Source organism: Ictidomys tridecemlineatus, chromosome 7, assembly GCF_052094955.1.
Source record: "Ictidomys tridecemlineatus isolate mIctTri1 chromosome 7, mIctTri1.hap1, whole genome shotgun sequence".
Taxonomy (NCBI): Eukaryota; Metazoa; Chordata; class Mammalia; order Rodentia; family Sciuridae; genus Ictidomys; species Ictidomys tridecemlineatus.
The window spans coordinates 65,406,481-65,427,137 of record NC_135483.1 but is presented as its reverse complement, the minus strand read 5'-3'; the positions used below and the strand labels follow the sequence as shown (position 1 = coordinate 65,427,137).

The window sequence follows — 20,657 nt, the reverse complement described above, 5'->3', positions numbered from 1 at the left end:
TTTTCACACCTGTTGTTCTAGCACCATTTGTTGAAATGATTATTTCCTCATTATATTGCCTTCAAATTTTGATTAAAAATTAATGGACATATGTACCTGGATCTATTTCTGAACTTTTTATTCTGTTCTATTAATCTACATGTCTATTTTAGACATTTTTCATGTTGTCTTGATAGTTTTAACTTTTGGCAAGTATTTAAAGTATTCTAGATTATTCTTTTTCAAAATTTCCCTTTAATTATTTTAGAACTTTCGTATTTCTATATAAATTTTTGGTCAACTTCAATTTCTGTGAAGAACCTATAGGTATTTGGGTTGAAATTACATTGTTTATAGGTCACTTTGGGGTGAATTGATGTCCTATTTATAGTGAGTCTTCTGACCCACAAAATAGGTATTATATCTCTATTTATTGCTCTGTAAATCTAAATGCCTTTTTATTTATTTATAATTTTAATTTTTAATACTTTAATTATACTCATCATTATTTTGTAGTCTTCAGTGCATGGTGTTTTGTCAATTTGCAATTAAATGTCTCATGCTGTTAACTATTGTAAGTAGTATTTATTTTTTGTATATTCCTATTTTTATTGCCATGGAATTTAAAACTTTTTTTCTAGAATATGTCACTCCTATGATCAGAAATGTCTATCCGTTACTTAATTTATTTAATAAAATCTAAAGTCCTTAAGTGACAATTAAGTCCCAAAATTCTGGCCTGTGCTGTCCTACTGACCTCATTGCCCTTCATTTATTCCACACAGACATGCTGGCCTCCTTGTTCTTATTTCAGTGTCCCAAGTGCTCTTGCACCCCAGGGACTTGTTCTTGATTTTTTTCTTTGAAATATTATCCTTATTATATTCACACAGTCAAGAAGTTCACTTTTTGCAAGGTCTTCCCTGTTACAGTACATAAAAAAGAACACACACTCAGAGATGCTCTAGGCTCAGCCAACCCCCTTATCCTGGCTTGATTTTGTTCCATAGCATTTTATACCTCCTTGCACTCTCTACATTTATTTGGTTATTTTCCATTTCCTGTCATTCTCACTGTCAGTTCATGAGAAAAGGAACTTTTTTTTTGTTCAATGTTGTATTTATAACAGTGCCTGGCATATCGTAGTTGGCACTCAATGAATATTAGAATGAATAGATTTCATGGTCTGATTAGGAGAATTATTGCAATGATGAGGGCAGAAATCGGATTTCTGTGGGTTGCAGGATGGTGAGTCAGTGGAAGAAACAATGGCTAGTGAATAGTAGGAGACTTGTTTGATGGAAGTATCTGTATAAAGTGAAGGCCATTTGGAGAGGTGGTGTCAAAGGAAAAGTTTTGGTTTTTTTTGCTTATTGTTTGAATTATGGAAGAAACTTAAGCATATTTAACCAAGATGCCCAGCAAATTCTCTTAATAAAACTAAATTGAATTCTCCTTAGTTTCCAAGTAGAAGTGGAGTTCTCACACAGTTGGAACAATGTTCAATTCTTGTTATTCTTCTTCCCATCAGAACTACTTACTCATCCCTGCTGGCACAGTGAGGGTCGACCTTTTCTCTTTTATACTTGCCAAGGTTTAACTTATAATCATGAACTCATTAATTCATTTTTAACCATCAGAGGCCAGGATGATCAGTGTAGTAGACCCATTATTCTCAAGAATATTTAGGGACAGGGCAAGCTCAAGGTTTGGAATGGCAACACCTCATGAAGGTATCCCAGTTCTGTCTCTTACTAGTCATGCTCTTTAATTCTTAGAGCTTCATCACCGCATATACGAATGGGGTATGATAAGGCCTTCTTCACAGGGCTATTAAAATTAGGTTAGATAATACATGTGAACCATAAAGTGTCAGGTAGCTAATGGAAGTTTATGGATCGGTATCAACATGTATAACATTTTATAAATGGTCATTAAATTCTGATATAGGGTTATCATTCAGATTTTGACTTACAAATTATATATTTAATTACTTAGGCTATTCAAATGCTAGGTTTCTTTAAAAATTTAATATGGCTAACCGCAAACTGTAACACAATTTGAAATCAGAACCAGTTTGTTTCCACAAAAGAAGCTTCTGAATTCTGCAGAACTAGCTGGTTAACAAAAAAATATGTACCACGAACTCTAAAATTAGAGTTCGTGGTACATATTTTTTTGTTTTTAATTTTTTATTTGCTTTTTTGTCTATTAATAACACCAATGCATAAGCAGAAAGAGACACTCCAAATTTAAAATAAGCTTTAAGGTCAGCAATACTTAAGAAAATAGAAAAGCCTATTTATTGTATAGTTTATTCGTACCTTTAAAATAGAGAGACATCATATTTTTTTAGTAGTTCTGCATGAGGCACATAAGGGTATTGCAATAGCATACCTCAGTGGTTCTCACACTCCAGTGAGTATAAGAATCAGCTGGAGGGTTTGTGAAAGCAGACTGCTGAGCCCCAGAGTCTCTGATAATGTAGCTCTGGAATGAGAAGCAATTTTCACCATTAACAAATTCCCAGGCTTTGGTGCCAATACTGGTTTGAGGACCACATTTTGAGAACCATGGACTTCAGCCTAAAGTCATAATTCTTGAATCTGGGTGCATATTAGATTCATCTATGAAGATTTTTTTTAGTTAATTTTGTTTTATTTTAGTACATGTTTCATATCCCTGCCAAAGACTTATAAGATCATGATACTTAAGGGTGGCAACTTGGAATCTATAGTTTTCTTTCAATTGCCGAGATATTAGTGATAATCCTATGAGTCTGAGAGCTTTTACTGTCAGACAGAGTTACTCAAGGTCAGCTGCCTATTTAAATTTAACTGGAAAGTTTTCCAAGCTTTGTATGTCAGAGTCCTTCACCCAGAATTTCTAACTATCCTGAATAATAGGAATCTTTTGATTTTTTTTGAATTGGAGAACTAGTGACCTTCCTTTTGATCGTATCTGGCTGTATTCTGGCCTTATGTCTCTTCCTGATGACCTATTCACATTTATTAAAAACTGTCATGGGCGAGGTGTTATGCTAGGTGTAATACAGAATATGAAAGGATGTAAGTAGGTCTTTTGCCTCAAGTAGATTACAGTCCAACTGAGAAAATGGAGGGGTTCAGACATAAAAGGTTAACTTAGAGATAGAAGACATCTGGGATTACTTCTGTATGGCAACATTAGAAAAGACTTTAATACAAATGTATTTAGTTTCTCAATCCAGGCTAACTGAAGCTTTGAGGGTACTTGGTTTCTGAACTTCAAGAATATAATATTTTAAATATAAAAGATACCATCGGGGAAAAATAATTAAATTCTCAATTCTGTTAAAAGATACTAAATTAGTTTTCATGATGATAATGTGATATAGGCTGCTGCTGGCAATGATATTATTTGAAAGACTGTTTTGGAAAAGTGTATACAATATTTATCCCCATCATACTGAGATACAGCAATTTCTTTTCTTAAGCACACTGAGTGGTGATGCTTGACTTACACTTTCGTTCTCTTTAATAGTTTTATATTTCAAGTTAGATTCATAATTTTTCAGAATACTTATTTATATTTTGTCCTACAAACTGGTCAACATGACTCCCCATGTTCCTGTGTAATTTGGAGTTAAATTATCTCACTTGGTTAGAGGTCTGTGCTAATGATACCAATCTAATTAGTTTGTTCCCTATATAAACTAGGTAGCTTTGCTTTGTTTTCTATCCCAAATTGCACCCCAGTGGCCATTTTGAAATTGCATGACATTTTTACACAGGGAGATGGTAACAAGCAAATGCAGATATATTAGTGAAATCCATAACCTTACTCCAAAAAAATAAAGGTGCTCATGCTTTATGGAAGCTGAATTAGTTGTGTAACCTTCACGTGTGGATTTTATGTAATTTACCAAAAGTCTTGTTTGCCTGATCCTGGGCACCTCTTCATGGGCACCTGGCGATGTGCAGCCTGTCTGGGCGAGTCACAGGGCAGCTGAAAACACCTCTGTGTTCTATTTAAGGCTCCATCTCAAAACCGTTGTGAGAGTTTTCGCCTCTTGAGGAATACCGTGGCCTATTTACTTTAGAATGCACAGAACCTGAGTTTTATGTGTGCCAGTGGAAACTCAAGAAAACATATATGCTCTTATGAATTCCTTAATTTATGCATCTAAATGCTATTTCAGAATGGAAATGAGCTCCCTAAGAACTTCCCTTTGGTTCCTCCTCCCAAGAAGACCCCTTTGGTTCCTTCTCCAGTCACTCAGGTGCCATCCTCAAGGGTGCCTATGTTATTCTTTATTTTGTTCTCATTCGGAGATATCTTAGGCATACACAAGTATTTCCAAGAAAATATAAATATCTATATTCTCTCCCCTCTAGAAACACAAGGGATGGAATGCTATGTAGCGTTTTATGCCTTACTTTCCCCCTTAATATTTTCATGTTTTTTTTCCTATACCAATATGCAAAGAACATACTTACTTTTGTTTATTGCTAAATTGTATTCCATTTTCTGGGTATAAGTTATGGTATCAGACCTCAGCTGATAAGCCCTTAGGTTATTTCCACTTTATTATTAGAAAATTTTTTTATAAACATGCTTGTATGTTATTTGAATGTGATCAAGTTTATCTGTCAGATAAATTCCTAGCTAGAAATTGCCAGGCCAAAGAATGTTGCGCTTTAAATTTTGATAAAAATTGACAAATTGTATTTAATATGGTTTTAGCAATTTGAACTTACACCATCCAAGTTAAAGAAGACCTGTTTGTTCTATGTCCCCTTAGCAATCCACTATGTATCAAATTTTTAGTCTTTGTCAGGTAAACATGTTATCTCGGTATAGTTTTAATTTGCATTTCTCTAATTATGAGGAAATTGAACATCTTTTCTACTGCTGAACTGTTTGCCATATTTGTGTTGCGTTGTTAGTTTTTCTTTTCCCTTTGAAAGGATAAATTTATGTATTAGAGAAATAGACTCTTTTACTATAACATGAATTTCAGATTTTCCAGGTGCCATTTTGATTTTGTTCCTTATATCTCTTTTTCTGTGCACCAATTTTTTATTTTTACATGGCCCACTGCTATCAGTTTTTTCCTTTGTGGTCAAGCCTTGGTTTTTCTCTGTTGACACATGATGGCTTATGGTGTGAACTGGTCTTGCTTTAAACTCATGTCATATTACAACATTAACTGTTTATAGTTGGGGCATTAGAAATATGCTTATAAATATGTACTATAGAAATTCTTAAAAATAAATGTGACCCCCTGAATCATCTAAAGTTTTTCTCCAATCTTATTTCAGGCTTAAAGAGTTTTTGAAGAGAAAGTGAAAGGGAAATTTTAACCTAATATTGTATTACTCAAACCTGAGTTTAAAGAGTATTAAATAAATTAAATCTTAAAAGATATTTGTGAATCATAGTTAGCATTACAACTTTTGATTTTTTTTCTCTCTAGTGTGTATTAAACTATATTTGGCCAGCCAATTTCTTTTTGGTGTTATTATACAAGGGTAAATAAATCTTTCAGAAGTAATTTTTTTATTGGTTGTTCAAAACATTACAAAGCTCATGACATATCATCTTTCATACATTTGATTCAAGTGGGTTATGAACTCCCACTTTTACCCCAAATACAAGTTGCAGAATCACATCAGTTACACATCCACATTTTTACATAATACCATATTAGTGTCTGTTGTATTCTGCTACCTTTCCTATCCCCTACTATCCCCCCTCCCCTTCCCTCTCATCTTCCCTCTCTACCCCATCTGCTGTTATTCAATTCTCTCCCTTGTTTTTTTCCCCTTTCCCCTCACAAACTCTTATATGTAATTATGTGTGACAATGAGGGTCTCCTTCCATTTACATACAGTTTTCCTTCTCTCTCCCTTTCTCTCCCCCCACTCATCTCTGTTTAATGTTAATCTTTTCCTCATGCTCTTCCTCTCTGTTCTGTTCTTAGTTGCTCTCTTTATATCAAATAAGACATTTGGCATTTGTTTTTTAAGGATTGGCTAGCTTCACTTAGCATAATCTGCTCTAATGCCATCCATTTCCCTGCAAAATCCATGATTTTGTCATTTTTTAGTGCTGTGTAATACTCCATTGTGTAAAATGCCACATTTTTTTTTTTATCCATTCATCTATTGAAGGGCATCTAGGTTGATTCCAGAGTCTAGCTATTGTGAATTGTGCTGCTATGATCATTTATGTGGCAGTATCCCTATAGTATGCTCTTTTAAGGTCCTCAGGGAATAGACCGAGAAGGGTGATAGCTGGGTCAAATGGTGGTTCCATTCCCAGCTTTCCCGGGAATCTCCATACTGCTTTCCATATTGGCCGCACTAATTTTCAGTCCCACCAGCAATGTACAAGTGTACCCTTTTCCCCGCATCCTCGCCAGCACTTATTGTTGTTTGACTTCATAATGGCTGCCAATCTTACTGGAGTGAGATGGTATCTTAGGGTGGTTTTGATTTGCATTTCTCTGACTGCTATCGATGGTGAGCATTTTTTCATGTACTTATTGATTGATTGTATGTCCTCCTCTGAGAAGTGTCTGTTCAGGTCCTTGGCCCATTTGTTGATAGGGTTATTTGTTATCTTATTGTTTAATTTTTTGAGTTCTTTGTATATTCTGGATTTTAGGGCTCTATCTGAAGTGTGAGGAGTAAAAAATTTGTTCCCAGGATGTAGGTTCCCTATTTACCTCTCTTATTGTTTCTCTTGCTGAGAAAAAACTTTTTAGTTTAAGTAAGTCCCATTTGTTTATTCTTGTATTTAACTCTTGGGCTATGGGCGTCCTATTAAGGAATTTGGAGCCCGACCCCACAATATGTAGATTGGAGCCAACTTTTTCTTCTATCAGACGCAGAGTCTCTGATTTGATATCAAGCTCTTTGATCCATTTTGAATTAACTTTTGTGCATGGCGAGAGAAAGGGGTTCAGCTTCATTTTGTTGCATATGGATTTCCAGTTTTCCCAGCACCATTTGTTGAAGATGCTATCCTTCCTCCATTGCATGCTTTTAGCCCCTTTATCAAATATAAGAAAGTTGTAATTTTGTGGATTGGCCTCTGTGTCCTCTATTCTGTACCATTAATCCACCTGCCTGTTTTGGTACCAGTACCATGCTGTTTTTGTTACTATTGCTCTGTAGTACAGTTTGAAATCTGGTATCGCTATACCACCAGATTCACACTTCCTGCTTAGAATTGCTTTTACTATTCTGGGTCTTTTGTTTTTCCATATGAATTTCATGATAGCTTTATCTATTTCTACAAGAAATGCTGTTGGGATTTTGATTGGCATTGTGTTGAACCTGTAGAGAACTTTGGGTAATATCGCCATTTTGATGATGTTGGTTCTGCCTATCCATGAACAGGGTACATTTTTCCATCTTCTAATATCTTCTTCTATCTCTCTCTTTAGGGTTCTGTAGTTTTCATTGTATAAATCTTTCACCTCTTTTGTTAGGTTGATTCCCAAGTATTTTTTTTTTTTTGAGGATATTGTGAATGAGGTGGTTTTCCTCATTTCCATTTCAGAAGTTTTGTTGCTGATATACAGAAATGCCTTTGATTTATGCGTGTTGATTTTATATCCTGCCACTTTGCTGAATTCATTTATTAGTTCTAGTAGTTTCTTTGTAGACCCTTTTGGGTCTTCAGAAGTAAAATTTTGAAAAAATTCCATAAAGGAGTCTACAAAACTGAAGTTTGTGAATTTTCAGATGAAATCAAATTTTGTTATCTCTTGTTTGCTTTTGGTATTTTATTTAAAATATGTAATGTTAACAAAAAAATGAGAATTGCTCAACAATCCACTTCACTCTATTTATATGAAGATAATGATTGTTGTAACTTTTACTCCCTATGAAAATAAAATGATTTGATGAAACATATTTCTCTGACTATCATCAGAAATGAAAGTAGATGGACCATAGGAGCAGAGTCACTGTACTTTGACTGAAGACAAAGTGAGCAGGATTGATGTTTGAAGTGAGTAGGGAAAGAGATTCATCTTGATGTTTGAAGGAAGAGTTTTGCAAAGAGCATTTGATAATGTGATTTTGTTATCTGGATTGAAGGGGAAAAATCTATTATTATCTACCTACCTTCATTTTTTTCCTTGCCAACATTTAAAATGAAGTGAATTTTTCTCTAGTGGACTCATGTGAATACATGTGGAGAAGATTTAGGTTATCTAAGAATTGTATGTTCCTACCTGCAGATTTGTATGGAAAAGTTATTAAATGAATAGGCATTAAAGTTATAAATTAATAGGCAGTTTTTTTAAAAATGATGTATGTACTAAGCTAAGCATAAATTCCAGAGAAACATGTGCAGGAGATCACTGTGTGCCTGATTGACAAAAATTTGGTCAGATCCATCCTCTGAATTCACTGTTCTTAAAAAGACCACTGGTTATTTAAAACTGTGTCCAGCCATGGAAGCCTGGCCTGATGAGTAATCTATCAATATGTAAGCAGGACAGGGGTGAGCTTGTCCACTGACTTACTGCCTGACCCTGACCAAGTCCTGACATTGACATTAACTCTTGCCACTTGCAGAATCAAAACAAAGAGATGCTGTCTCAAATATTCATTCTATATGATGGTGGGCGTTACAGAGCCAGACCATAAAACTAGTTTAAGATTCGTCTAACATTCTTAGCACACCATTCAGTTTGGTGGCATGTATCTGCTGACAGGGTGCATCTATGTATGCAATTTTTGTGTGAGACTATGTGTGCTATGTTTGTGGAGACCATAAACTTTTTAAAAATTCTTTGCTTTCCCCCTAAGTTGATACTCATGTCACTGTGAATAGAAAAATGCAATCTTGTTTTGTCTCAACAAAATCTCAGCATCAAGATAAAAGATAATTTCCTTTTGTTAAAAATTATTCCATTCAAACACCATTCATTAACTTGATATAATTGATAGAGCCTAAAGCTTTGTTTGCTACTGCAGTAAGTACCACCCCCCACACACACACACCACCCCCATGGAAGAGCAAAAGTGAATGAATATTCACACTCAACTTTTTGCTCCAGGCTAAAATGTATTATGCACCATATTTTGGTTTTTAAAAATAATCACCTTGTCAGAGTTCAATGGCAGAGTGAAGTCAACTCTGTCAATAGAGACAATTTGAGGGCAAAAAACTACTCTTCACCCCCTTGAGTATCATTTTATTTGAATGCTCCTGATTTTTTTTTTACCTGCTACTTATTTTGGAATGCTCCATGGGACAATATAATGAAGTCTAAAATACCATGCACTGAAAACTCATCTCAGTTGACAGCACATAGCTGACAAGTACCGATGTTCTCAGACTCTGTCCCTATTTGAACACTATATTTTATGTACATAAAATGCATGTCTAGAACTTTCCTTTAAAAATCCGCAAGCAGAGAAAAAGCCTGGATCCCCATATGTCTAACATTGTACTGCATGAATATATTAACACCTTCACAACACCAACTGCTTTCATTGTTTTGCTGTAAATGGAATCACAGTCAGGATATATATCACTTAAAGTATTTTCAGCATATCTCAGGAGAGAGCCAAAGTATTTATTAAAGAATGTTTAGGTAAAAAAATAAGGTAGTAGGCCTTATATATAATAGTATATCTTGGCCATTGACATTATTCAGGGGGTGGAGATGATAGGGTTAGAGAGCAGATTTGTGTTCTATTATTTTAAACTTACATTCAAAAACTGACCAAACAGATTTCCATAATTTAGCATTGACATTTTTGAGGCTAGGTACATTTTAATTTCTCTCAATCTGAAATAGATTGAGTAATAAGCTTATTCTTTATCCAGTAGATATGATTATTATAGGTTTTTCTTTACTATTTTATTTTCTGCTCCAGGGCTGGTACCTGGGAGAGTCCCTTCAGTTCTCAGGGCTTGGGTTGTCTGCTGACCACAGAACTAAGGATGCCCAGTCACCACCATCTTACAATGATGATCAGAGGTCATCTGAGATTTTTAGAGACTTTGCAATTCTCAGAAGAAAAGCTCAATGTGAATTCAAGTGGCAGTTGCTTGATAGGACTTAAATATACTCCATCTAAGAAAAATCTTTAGTTTTATACTCTTGTCTTAAATTTCAGGAGAAAAAGTTGAGAAAATTCAGATTATGACAGGAGGCTAAAAGCCAGCAATAGTTCAAAACAGTTGATCCAAGAAAGAAATTGTATTGAGCTGTGGTAAATGAGCAAAGTGAGGATAACATCAGTGAATTTCATAAAGGTCAAAGGCAGCTTTGTAGACAAAGTTCCAAACCAGCTGTAGCCGCCTATGAATTTTGTTGTTGTTGTTGTTGTAGAATTCCATATATGTGGACCTACTTTTCTCAGATATTGTAATAAAAACCACCAAAGCAAATCAAGACAATTACAGAAATTTATAGACGTATCTACAGATAGCTCTGTAAATGCCAAATAAATATATAGGTGAAAGGCAAATGTATACTCTGACTACTTTTACATTCTGTTTACAAATCTGTAAACTTTCTAGACAGTGAGAAAAGTAAGCAGGTTGTATGACATTGTCATCTGAAAGTGAGGAATGAATTAAGAATGTTTTTGTGTTTAAAATGCCCGTCAGGTACACATTCTTTAATTAAAAAACCAGTTACATGGCCAGTTATACTCTGCTCATTTCTTCACACCAAGGCTCCTTTCTCTTCTAATATGGTTTATTAACAAGAAAAACTCTTTGTGTTATTTGAGAACAAAGGAGGTAAAAATGATATTTCATCGTGTGCCTTGAACCCTCCCCTTTCCACTCCCTATGAAGCTCCTTGGGTGCATCTTTATCATGGGGCTGACAGCATAGATTGAAATTGTGAGTTTGTAAATCTTCCTAGCAGACAAGGGCTATTTCCAACATGGTTTTTAGTAATTAAATAATTTTTATTGAGCTGAATTAGGTGCTGTTCACACGCTCAAGAAATATGTCTTTCTCAATAGAGAGATTATGAAACTTCCCTTAAACTATTGTTACCTAAGATCTGTATTAATAAATAGAAATAAATCCTCAAAATGCGATGGTGTGGGGCTGGGGTTGTGGCTCACTGGTAGTGCGCTTGCCTAGCATGTGTGAGGCATTGGGTTTGATTCTCAGCACTGCATATAAATAAATGAATAAAATAAAGGTCCATCAACAACAACAACAAAAAATTTAATAAAAATTGTGATGGTGTAACTGTACTGGTCTACCCTGTTTGTAGGACTATCTTTTTTCTTACTAATAGATTTTGAAAAATCATTATCCTATAGTATAACTAGGGAAAGGAAAGAGGAAGTTAAAAAGTTCATTTGGGAGAAGGCCTTAGGGAATTAATTATTTTTGTTTGGTCACTTTCTTATGAAGCAAATTATATTTGCTTTTTGTGGCTGCAGAAGAAAGAATTAAATGACTTACCACAGTTATAGGAAAGCACGTTTGGCTGTGTACAAGAAAGAACTTTTCATTTGTCAATATTCGGAGTTTTAAACAAAAGTAAACACAAAATTATATCCTTACCATTCTAACAGTGTAACAAAGCTTTCCCAGAAAACAAATACAATAGATCCAATCTCATAAAAGACTGATTCCTTAATGTGAATAAATTTAACTATAAGAAAAACTCGGGACATCATCTTTATTTATCCTCAACTTGACGTGGGCCAATAGGCAACCATGCGGCTTGGTCCTGGACTAACGGAGTGCATTTGGGAGCTGTTGTCCTCAATTCAATTCTTTCCTTCTGTCTCTGAGTTGTTAAATCCACGAATTCAGTATAAGAGTGAGGGACAACATGTTGAATAAAAATGCAAGCATTATTTACAGTTATTTGGGTTCTTTAATCCCTCAGAAATGGCTAAACGAAATATTAGTGTCCCCAAACCTGAAGAGAAATATAGGGTTAAAAAGAAAAGAAAAGAGAGAGTTCACTTACTTTAAAGCCCTTGAAAAATGCATCTGGGAATTTTTGTTTGTTTGTTTTTCACTTTGCCTTAGGGTCTGTTAGTAAATTGGTTAGTAAAATGGACTTTCTGTTTCCGCTCTTTCTTTTTATTCTTTCCCTGGGCAGACTGGTTTCAAGTATCATGAACTGGAACAATTCTCATATGAGAATTAGCAAATCCTAGATAAAGGCTCTCAAATCCTAAAAATGTAGCCAATATTTTTTTTTTTCACATATCTGGAAGACTGTCTCAATTTTAAGAAAGAAGTGCAAAGCCACACAGATTTAAGGCCTTCTTCCACAGGAAACTCGCCACCTTTATCCTCAACAGTAACTAAAAGAAAATGTATTTAATTTATTATTTCAATTTACAGAAGTGCATCCACAGCCCAGACATCAGTGTAAAACAGAGTATATATTTCATTTCAGTAAAGAAAGACTAAACTGAATCAATATTTGAAGGACCTGGCGCTGTAGGAAGGTCAACAGACTGTGGATCACTGGGACTAACCTTCACATCTGTATGTGTGTGAATACATGAGTATGTGTGCCTTACTTATTGCCCTGCATATTTCAAAATGACACATTGAGGAAGGTTCTAATCTGAGTGCCCCAGAGTTTCTGTGCAATCTGATGCATAATCAGTCCCTAGTCTTTCCCCTTTGTCATCCATATGTGGCCTGCTTGCTACCTACAGTAAATTTATTCATTTGGGGACTCTGCTTTTCACTTTCTATAATAAACAGTTTTTATTTTCCAAACAATTCATTTAATTTTGGATTACGGATCGACATTGTTTATTGGGACAAAGTCAATGAGCTTTTATGTTTCTTTAAAACCTTCCTTTAGGAGAGCTTTTGCCACTTTCTTTCTTTTCTTTTTTAATTCCCATGACGTTCTAGGAATAAAATAACAATGATATCAATTAATGCTCTTTAAAAGGAGACATTCTGAGCTCTAACTCTGGTGGAGTAGCTTCTAAGATCAGTGCTACTCTGAGATGCCTTGTTATGGTCTTTATTTTTGTTTTCTTTCCCTGTTTGATCTTCTCAAAACTTACCACAATCTCAGTAGGCATTTCATTCTGTCCCTTCTTTTATAGACTCGGAATCAGAGTTGTACCATAGCATTCAGAAGGGCAGTGCAAAACATCTCAGTGGAGTTCAGGGATAAGATCAAAGCTGCGTACATAAAACTTAGTGAAAACCATGAGGCAGTCCCAAGGAAGCGTTCCAGGATTCCTTCATGGTTTGGCACTGGAGTTCTGAGATAGTTATTCAGAACAGGATTAGCAAAGACAGAAATTGTTTCCAACTGAAGGTGTGTTTACGTACTGTCATCTTTATCTTAAAACTCATTACCTTTTGATATTTGCTGTGGTGTGGCCAAACTGTTTGAAATGCCAACCAAATTTTGTGTTAGTTTTTAACTAAAAAGCTCCCAGTCAGTCATGTTTGGAATATAATTTTATTACAAAATCATTCTTAGGCATTTATTTGGGATGAAAAAGATGACTCTAATCAAACTTATTAAAACGTCATTTTAAACTCATATGTCTCTTTTGAGGTGATTTTAGGAGATCTATAGATATATTGCAATATCTCTTCAGTGTATAGAAGATACAACTTATTATAGCAGATGTTGATTTATGTTTTCAAGTAAAATATTTTATATACATATATACTTGTATATTTATATATTCTTTCCTTTGGCAGGAGGGTTTACTCCTTAATCACATCCCTGATCTTTTGAGTCTAAACTCTAAATAGACTCTAACTCAGAAAGCATTAGGCCCTGGGAAAATGGAATACTAGGTCTACAAATACAGAGGGGCAACAGAGAGACGGATGAAGAAAATAAGAGGGATCCATTTATCAGCAGAGCATGTGTAATGAATTGAGGCACCATCTAGGTTAGGTACCAGAAAGATACCCTTCGGCGGCTAGTAAAAGCACTCTTGAAAGATTCTAGAAGTACTTTTATTCTAGTAAGCAAAAGTAGGCTATCTGGCAAGAGTCACTGCTATGGCAATAAAAGATTAAAAATTAAAATTCCAAAGGTGTCTCTCTTGTTTCCATTATTTCCAGATTCTAATTTGACGTGCTGGGAAATAAATTAAAATACAACGACATTATCTGATTTAAACTGATTAAACAAATGTTCTTTTCTCTGTACCAGTGATAATCTCTTCATATAGAAATATTTAAGTACATTATACCTTTTTCTTTTACCTATAAAATGATTGCCATTGATTGTTAATTTCTTGGGAGTTTTGAATTTGTTTGAAAAACCCATAAATGGTTTGTACCTTATTCCAGATAAATGTTCTCATACACACGCAATTTTCAAAACAAGTTTATGTTTTTTTTTTTTATAAAATACTTGAAGTTTTTCCATGAATACTTAGGGTGCCCTACCATTAGAACAAGATGAGATGGTAGGTCAGGTGACAGTTTATTCTGACTAAAGTAGATTTTTGTTGGTGCTTTGGAAGCAAAAAATAGTTGAGAAGACACTTAGTTGTTGTAGTCTTTAGAAATGACAAAGCTTCTGAGCCTGTAATGAATGTTCAGTGTTTTTGGAGTTACACCAACTTCAATTTTAATGTGAAACTTCTTTATTGCTGTACTTGGTGCAGTTATCTGAGAAGAGTAATTATCAGTGTGCATTCCAAATGGAATCCAAATTATTTTCTATTAGTGACAGGATGTGCAATATCATATGTAAACAACAACAAAAAAGGCTACCTAATTAAAAGATTTCTGAAAGACATTTCAGTTTTCTAAATGTTGGTGTTCATACTAAATAATATGTCTCAATTGAGGTAGCTTATATCATTGCCAAGTTTCTGTCATTTGGCAAGTTGTACCAACATTTACATTCAAATATTCAATAAAAAGATCTCTGCAGAAAACAACACTTTCCTGAATGAATATAGTCCAATCGGACATTGACATAGGAAACAAACAATTACCCCACCCCAATTACCATTGAACAGTTAATCATTAAATATTGATTGAGTACTTACTATACATTAGGCATATATAATGCTTTTTGTAAACATATGTGTTCCACTAGAGAGGCAACTAGAATTAATGTGGCAAATATTATCTTGGGGCAATATGGAACACAATGTAGTCCAACTTCCAAGTGCAAGGTTTAGAGAAACTTTCATTGACTCTATTGATGTATGGATTTAGACATACAAATGAATAGGACATAAGATGAGCAGGGCAAAGTCATTTGGGGAAAGAAAATGACACTGGAAACCTTGATCTGGATTTTAAGAGAAAGCTATATGGACAATAATCCCATTTATGAAGCCTTGCCATCATGAACTACTTACCTATCAAAAAACCTACCTCCTCATAATGATGTTTATGATTTTAGCATGTGAATTTTGGAGAAACATAAATATTTAGAACACAGTATCTAAATCCCACAGAGCAGTCATGTTTCAACTGAATTAATCATTAAAATGAATCATTGGATTACTTGAAAAATATCATCAATATACCTAATGAATATAAACTTCTGGAAGTAATCCTAATGAAGGTAAAGCAGGAAACAAACCCATCATGGGGTGAGAAAATTGAAGTGAGGAAGTCAAGGCACTGAATGGAAACTGTTCTCTCAAGCAGTTTGATTGCTAAATGGAAGACAGATAGCAGGGGAACAAGTCATTTAAAAAATATCTGTTGTTCAAAAGAGCTGCATTTTTTTTCATGTATATAAAGCAAAATGCTACCAATTGTGTATTGCCCAATTTAAACCACCCAGCATAACCCTTGGATTTAGTAAACTTTGTATTTTTTTTAATTTTATTTTCCCATAGTATGAAACTTAGGAAATTTATAACCCTTGAATACCATTTGGCTTTTATCTACCTATCTATCTATTTATTAATTTATTTATTCATTTTAACTTATATGGCAGCAGAATGCATTATAATTCCTGTTACATATATATAGCACAATTTTTTATATCTCTGGTTGTATACAAAGTATATTCATATCAATTTGTGTTTTTATACATGTACTTTGAATAATAATGATCATCACATTCCACCATCATTAGTAACCCCATGCCCCCTCCCTTCCCCTCCCACCCCTCAGCCTTATCTAGAGTTCCTCTATTCCTCCCATGCTCTTTCTCCCTATCCCACTATTAATCAGCCTCCTTATATCAAAGAAAACATTTGGCATTTGGTTTTTTGGGATGGGCTAACTTCACTTAGAATTATCTTCTCTAACTCCATCCATTTACCTGCAAAAGCAGCGATTTTATTCTCTTTTAGTGCTGAGAAATATTACATTGTGTATATATGCCACATTTTAAAAAATCTATTCATCTATGGAAGGGCATCTGGGTTGGTTCCACAGTTTAGCTATTGTAAATCGAACTGCTTTAAATATTGATGTGGCTGTGTGCCTATAATATGCTGTTTTTAAGTCCTTTGGGTATAGACCGAGGAGAGGGATAGCTGGGTCAAATGGTGGTTCCATTCCCAATTTTCCAAGAAATCTCCATACTGCTTTCCATATTGGTTGCACCAATTTGCAGTCCCACCAGCAGTGTATGAGTGTACCTTTTTCCCCACACCCTCGCCAACACTTACTGTTGTTGGTCTTCATAATAGCTGCCATTCTTACTGGAGTGAGATGAAATCTAAAGTGGTTTTAATTTGCATTTCTCTAATTGCTAGTGATGATGAACATTTTTTCATGTATTTATTGATTGATTGTATATCCTCTTTTGAGAAGTGTCTGTTCATGTCCTTGGCCCATTTGTTGATTGGGTTATTTGTTGTTTTGGTGGCTTTTATCAGGATAGGGAAAAACAGCAGAATGAATCTGCCCTAACATTACTATGTACATATATGAACATACTACAGCATCTCACATTATATGTATCCATAAGACACTAATTAAGAATAAAAACTGTAACTAGCTGAAAGGTCAGTAGAGTAGAGGGAAGGGAAGAAGGTTGAAGGGAGGGGAAGGGGAAGTACTGTGGGTTAAATCAGAGTAAATTATATTCTAGGCTTTTATAATTATGTCAAAATGAATCCTATTAAAATGAATAACTAAAAAGAACCAATAAAAATATTAAAACTGGAACAAGAGACAGGAAAAAATAAAAGTGAGGGAGAAACCCAAGAACCCCCCCCCCATACATACACACATCAATTGAGGGTCCTAATGATGTAACTAAACACATTCAAATGAGTCCTCTATTTTATCTATTCTTTCAAACTGTCTTAAAGCCTGACCAATTGAGCATTTGCCCTTGAAAAGTTATCAAAAGATTCAGAGTAAGAAAGGAGTTCAAGTTGAAAGAAATGCCCCTGTTCCATTGGGTTTCAGGGATCAGCACAATGGAGCAGAATTTGGTTGTCAGTATACTTCTGCATAGCTCACCATGGGTTTAGAGTATAGAGATAATACATTCCACATTTACCGAGCACAAAAATTTTGATTGTCAAGGTCTGTAATATTTGTTAATGAAAAGTGAGCTAAATATTGCACCTAATATTGGCCTAATATGGTAAATGTGTAATTTGATTACTAGGAAATTTGTAAAAGTCAAAATAGTATTTTTTATCTTACAGAAATTCTAATTCATTGATCATCTTGTTGAATACATCAGACCTTGACAGCACTGCCAAGAACTACTTAAATAAGCAAAAATTCTTTAATTATCTAAGTTAAATAAGGTAAGTGATCTAATGTTTTAAAACTATAAAACTAATCAAATTAGTATCTACATCATATTTTCATTCAATTTTTATTAGTCAAAAGTTACTTTTTACTGTAACATTCACCACTAAAATGACAGGTGCTATCTATTTTAGTTTGCATCTTTTGGAAACAGTATGAGATAAAGCTGTAGTATACAAATTTCACACATTTTTACCTGTCTCTTTTTGTGTTATTAATGTCACAATTTGCATCTCTATGTATTGCATATTCATTAACAAATATTGTAGTTATGATCATTTTAATACTCCTGTCCTTCAACCTTTATACTGTCCTTAAAATTGATTTGCACGCTACCATTTTAGTACTGGAGTATTCTGAATTTGAACAGAAACACACACACACACACACTCACACACACAATTCTATTAGTGAATTTTTATACAAAATAAATTTTCATATATTTTCATGTTATTAATGAGTATTCTTAGGTTTCAGCTTGAAAATTTCCTTTTAGTATTTATTGTAGGACAGGTCTAGAGATGGACTCCTTCAATTATTTGTCTTAGGAAGTCTCCATTTCTCTTTCACTTCTAAATCAGAGCTTTGCTGAATAAAGCATTATCGATTGCTAGTCTTGTTTGTTTTTATCATTTGAATACATTCTCCAACTCTCTCCTGACCTACAAGATTTCTTCTGAGAAATTCATTGGCCCTTATTGATATCGTCTTGTATATGACAATTCGTTTTTATGTTTCTGCTTTCAAACTTCTTTTCATCTCTAAATTTTGACAATTGGATTATAATGTGTCTCAGTGAAGTCCTCTTTGGTTTGAATCTGAAAGATTTGAGTTTCATGGATCTGAATATTCATCTCTATCAGAAGTTTTGAGATATTTTTAGTCATTATTTCTTTAAATAAGCTTTCAATTTTCTTCTCCATGGATACACATATGCATTTATTTGTTTATTTTGTGACATCCCATCAATCCTAAAGACTTTATTCATTCCTTTTTATTCTTCTTTCTTTCTTTCCTTGGGATAATTTTAAAAGCTCTGTATTCAAGGTCATAGTTTCTTTCAGCTGCTTAATTAAGCTTACTATTAATACCCTCTATAGCATTTTTGTTTCTTTTTGTTTCCTTCCATTTGATTCATTTATTGTGATTTCTGTTTCTTTGTTGAACTTCTCATTCTGTTGATGTTTGCTTTATTGATTTCATTTATCTATCTATCTGTGTTCTTTTGTGTCATGCTGAGCTTCCTCAAAATAAGTATCTGATTCTGTATCAGTTAATTACTGGAAAATTATTATGTTTCTTTATTAGCATCTTTTAAAAATTTTTATTGTTATTTGTGTGTTTCTGGTACCATTGCATATATCTGAGCATCTGAGAAAACAATCACCTCTTTCAGCATTTTTGAACTTGATTCACTTGGCAAGGACTTTCACCTGTAGTTGACTAAAGCTGTGCCAGGTGTTGGGGGTGCATTGTCTGTGATCTAGAGAAGACATAACAGTGTGGTCTCCATGTAGCTCCACTAAAGGAGGTAAATAGCAGCAAACACTGAGAGGAGTCATGACAGCCGAATCAGTGGGTGTATTGGCATTAGTAACCTGGGTTATTTGGCTTCTCGGTGATGAAGTCTGTTTGGGTTCTCTTATTTTCTTTTCTCCTATGTGGGGCAGTTCTAACCAAGGGAATCTGTCTTGGTATGAAGCCTGGTGCCCTTGTGCAGATCCCCCATAGGGAGTGGTCTAAATCTCTGGGGCATACCACAATGATTTAGCTCCAGGGAATAGAACATGGCCATGGACCCTGCCCAAAGATGACAGCATGCTGCAGAGGCTTGTTTCCTAAGGGCAGGGCACAACTGTAGTGTCACCGTCAAGATTTGAGTCCCAGGGTGTGGGTTATATAAAAGTGAAAGTACAGTTGCAGTACAACTTAGATCTTAGGGGCACAGTAAAAATCAGCAGCAGAGCAGCATCTTTATATAAAAGTGTCCCTGGGTCTTTTATGGTTTTATGTGCTCAAACTGTTCTTTTTAAAAGTAAATTTATTTTAAGTGAAACATAAAAATATCAATATTTTACATATTAATGAGGTAAATTGTGATGTTTTGGTACATATATACACTGTGTAATCAGACAAAGTATATTTATGTCCTCAAACATTTGTCACTTATTTATGGTAAAAACATCCAAAATCATTCTCAAATTGGTCATTTAAAATATAGTTTTTTCAATGTTTCTGGAAGCAGTTATCTTAAAAATGTTTAAGTGCTGTTATTTCATCTAACATTTTGATTATTTCATCTTAATTTCAAACCACATCACCATTCATACCACTCTTAAAATATAATGAACTGAAAATATTTAACACTTGAGAGAGAACAGAGAACATCATGATGTAATAGAACCTGAAATATATGTATATGGGTATGGGTGTGTCTATAAATACAGGTACACATGCACAACACATATATATGCACACACATGCACTTATATTTATACATAAATGGGTATATGTGCATATGTGTAGAATGAAACTATATGCTACATAAAATTCATGTGTGTCTCCCCTTATATTTTAACAATGGAAAATGTATATATTTAAAAATGATAAGCTATTAAAGGTAATAAAATTATTTACCAAGTGGTAAATATTAGAATGTAATTTATTAGAATTATAAATAATAGAATATAATTTTCTAAATGATATTTTAGAGTATAATTTTCCTTTCTGACATCTAGTATTAAAATACTTTAAATACATTTTGAGTTGTCACATAGTATGTGTGTGTGTGTCTGTATAAAACGTATCATCAGTTTTTCCTGAACATAAAAAAGAATCTCTTTGTAATTCAATGTTAACTTCATAACAGTCTCAATTGAAGGAGCTGTAAGGATTGGCAATTTTTAATTTTACAGTAATAAAGTAAGTTTTAAGTATTCTGTGGTTAAAATAGTAAATATTAAAACAAATTATATCAGAATAGTGGT

General features: G+C 34.1%; 1 long non-coding RNA gene across 17 annotated transcripts in view; it reads left to right on the top strand.

Moving 5' to 3' along the window:
- Nucleotides 1-20,657, top strand: part of LOC110597889 (uncharacterized) — a 437,292-nt gene that overhangs the window by 259,049 nt on the left and 157,586 nt on the right. For 13 of the 17 annotated variants that reach the window (XR_013423973.1, XR_013423970.1, XR_013423964.1 and 10 more), the window contains one exon: nt 17,562-17,666. The exons of the other annotated variants lie outside the window; for them this stretch is intronic. This is a non-coding gene — a long non-coding RNA (uncharacterized LOC110597889). The remainder of the gene's footprint in view (nt 1-17,561; nt 17,667-20,657) is intronic. 17 annotated transcript variants of the gene reach the window in all.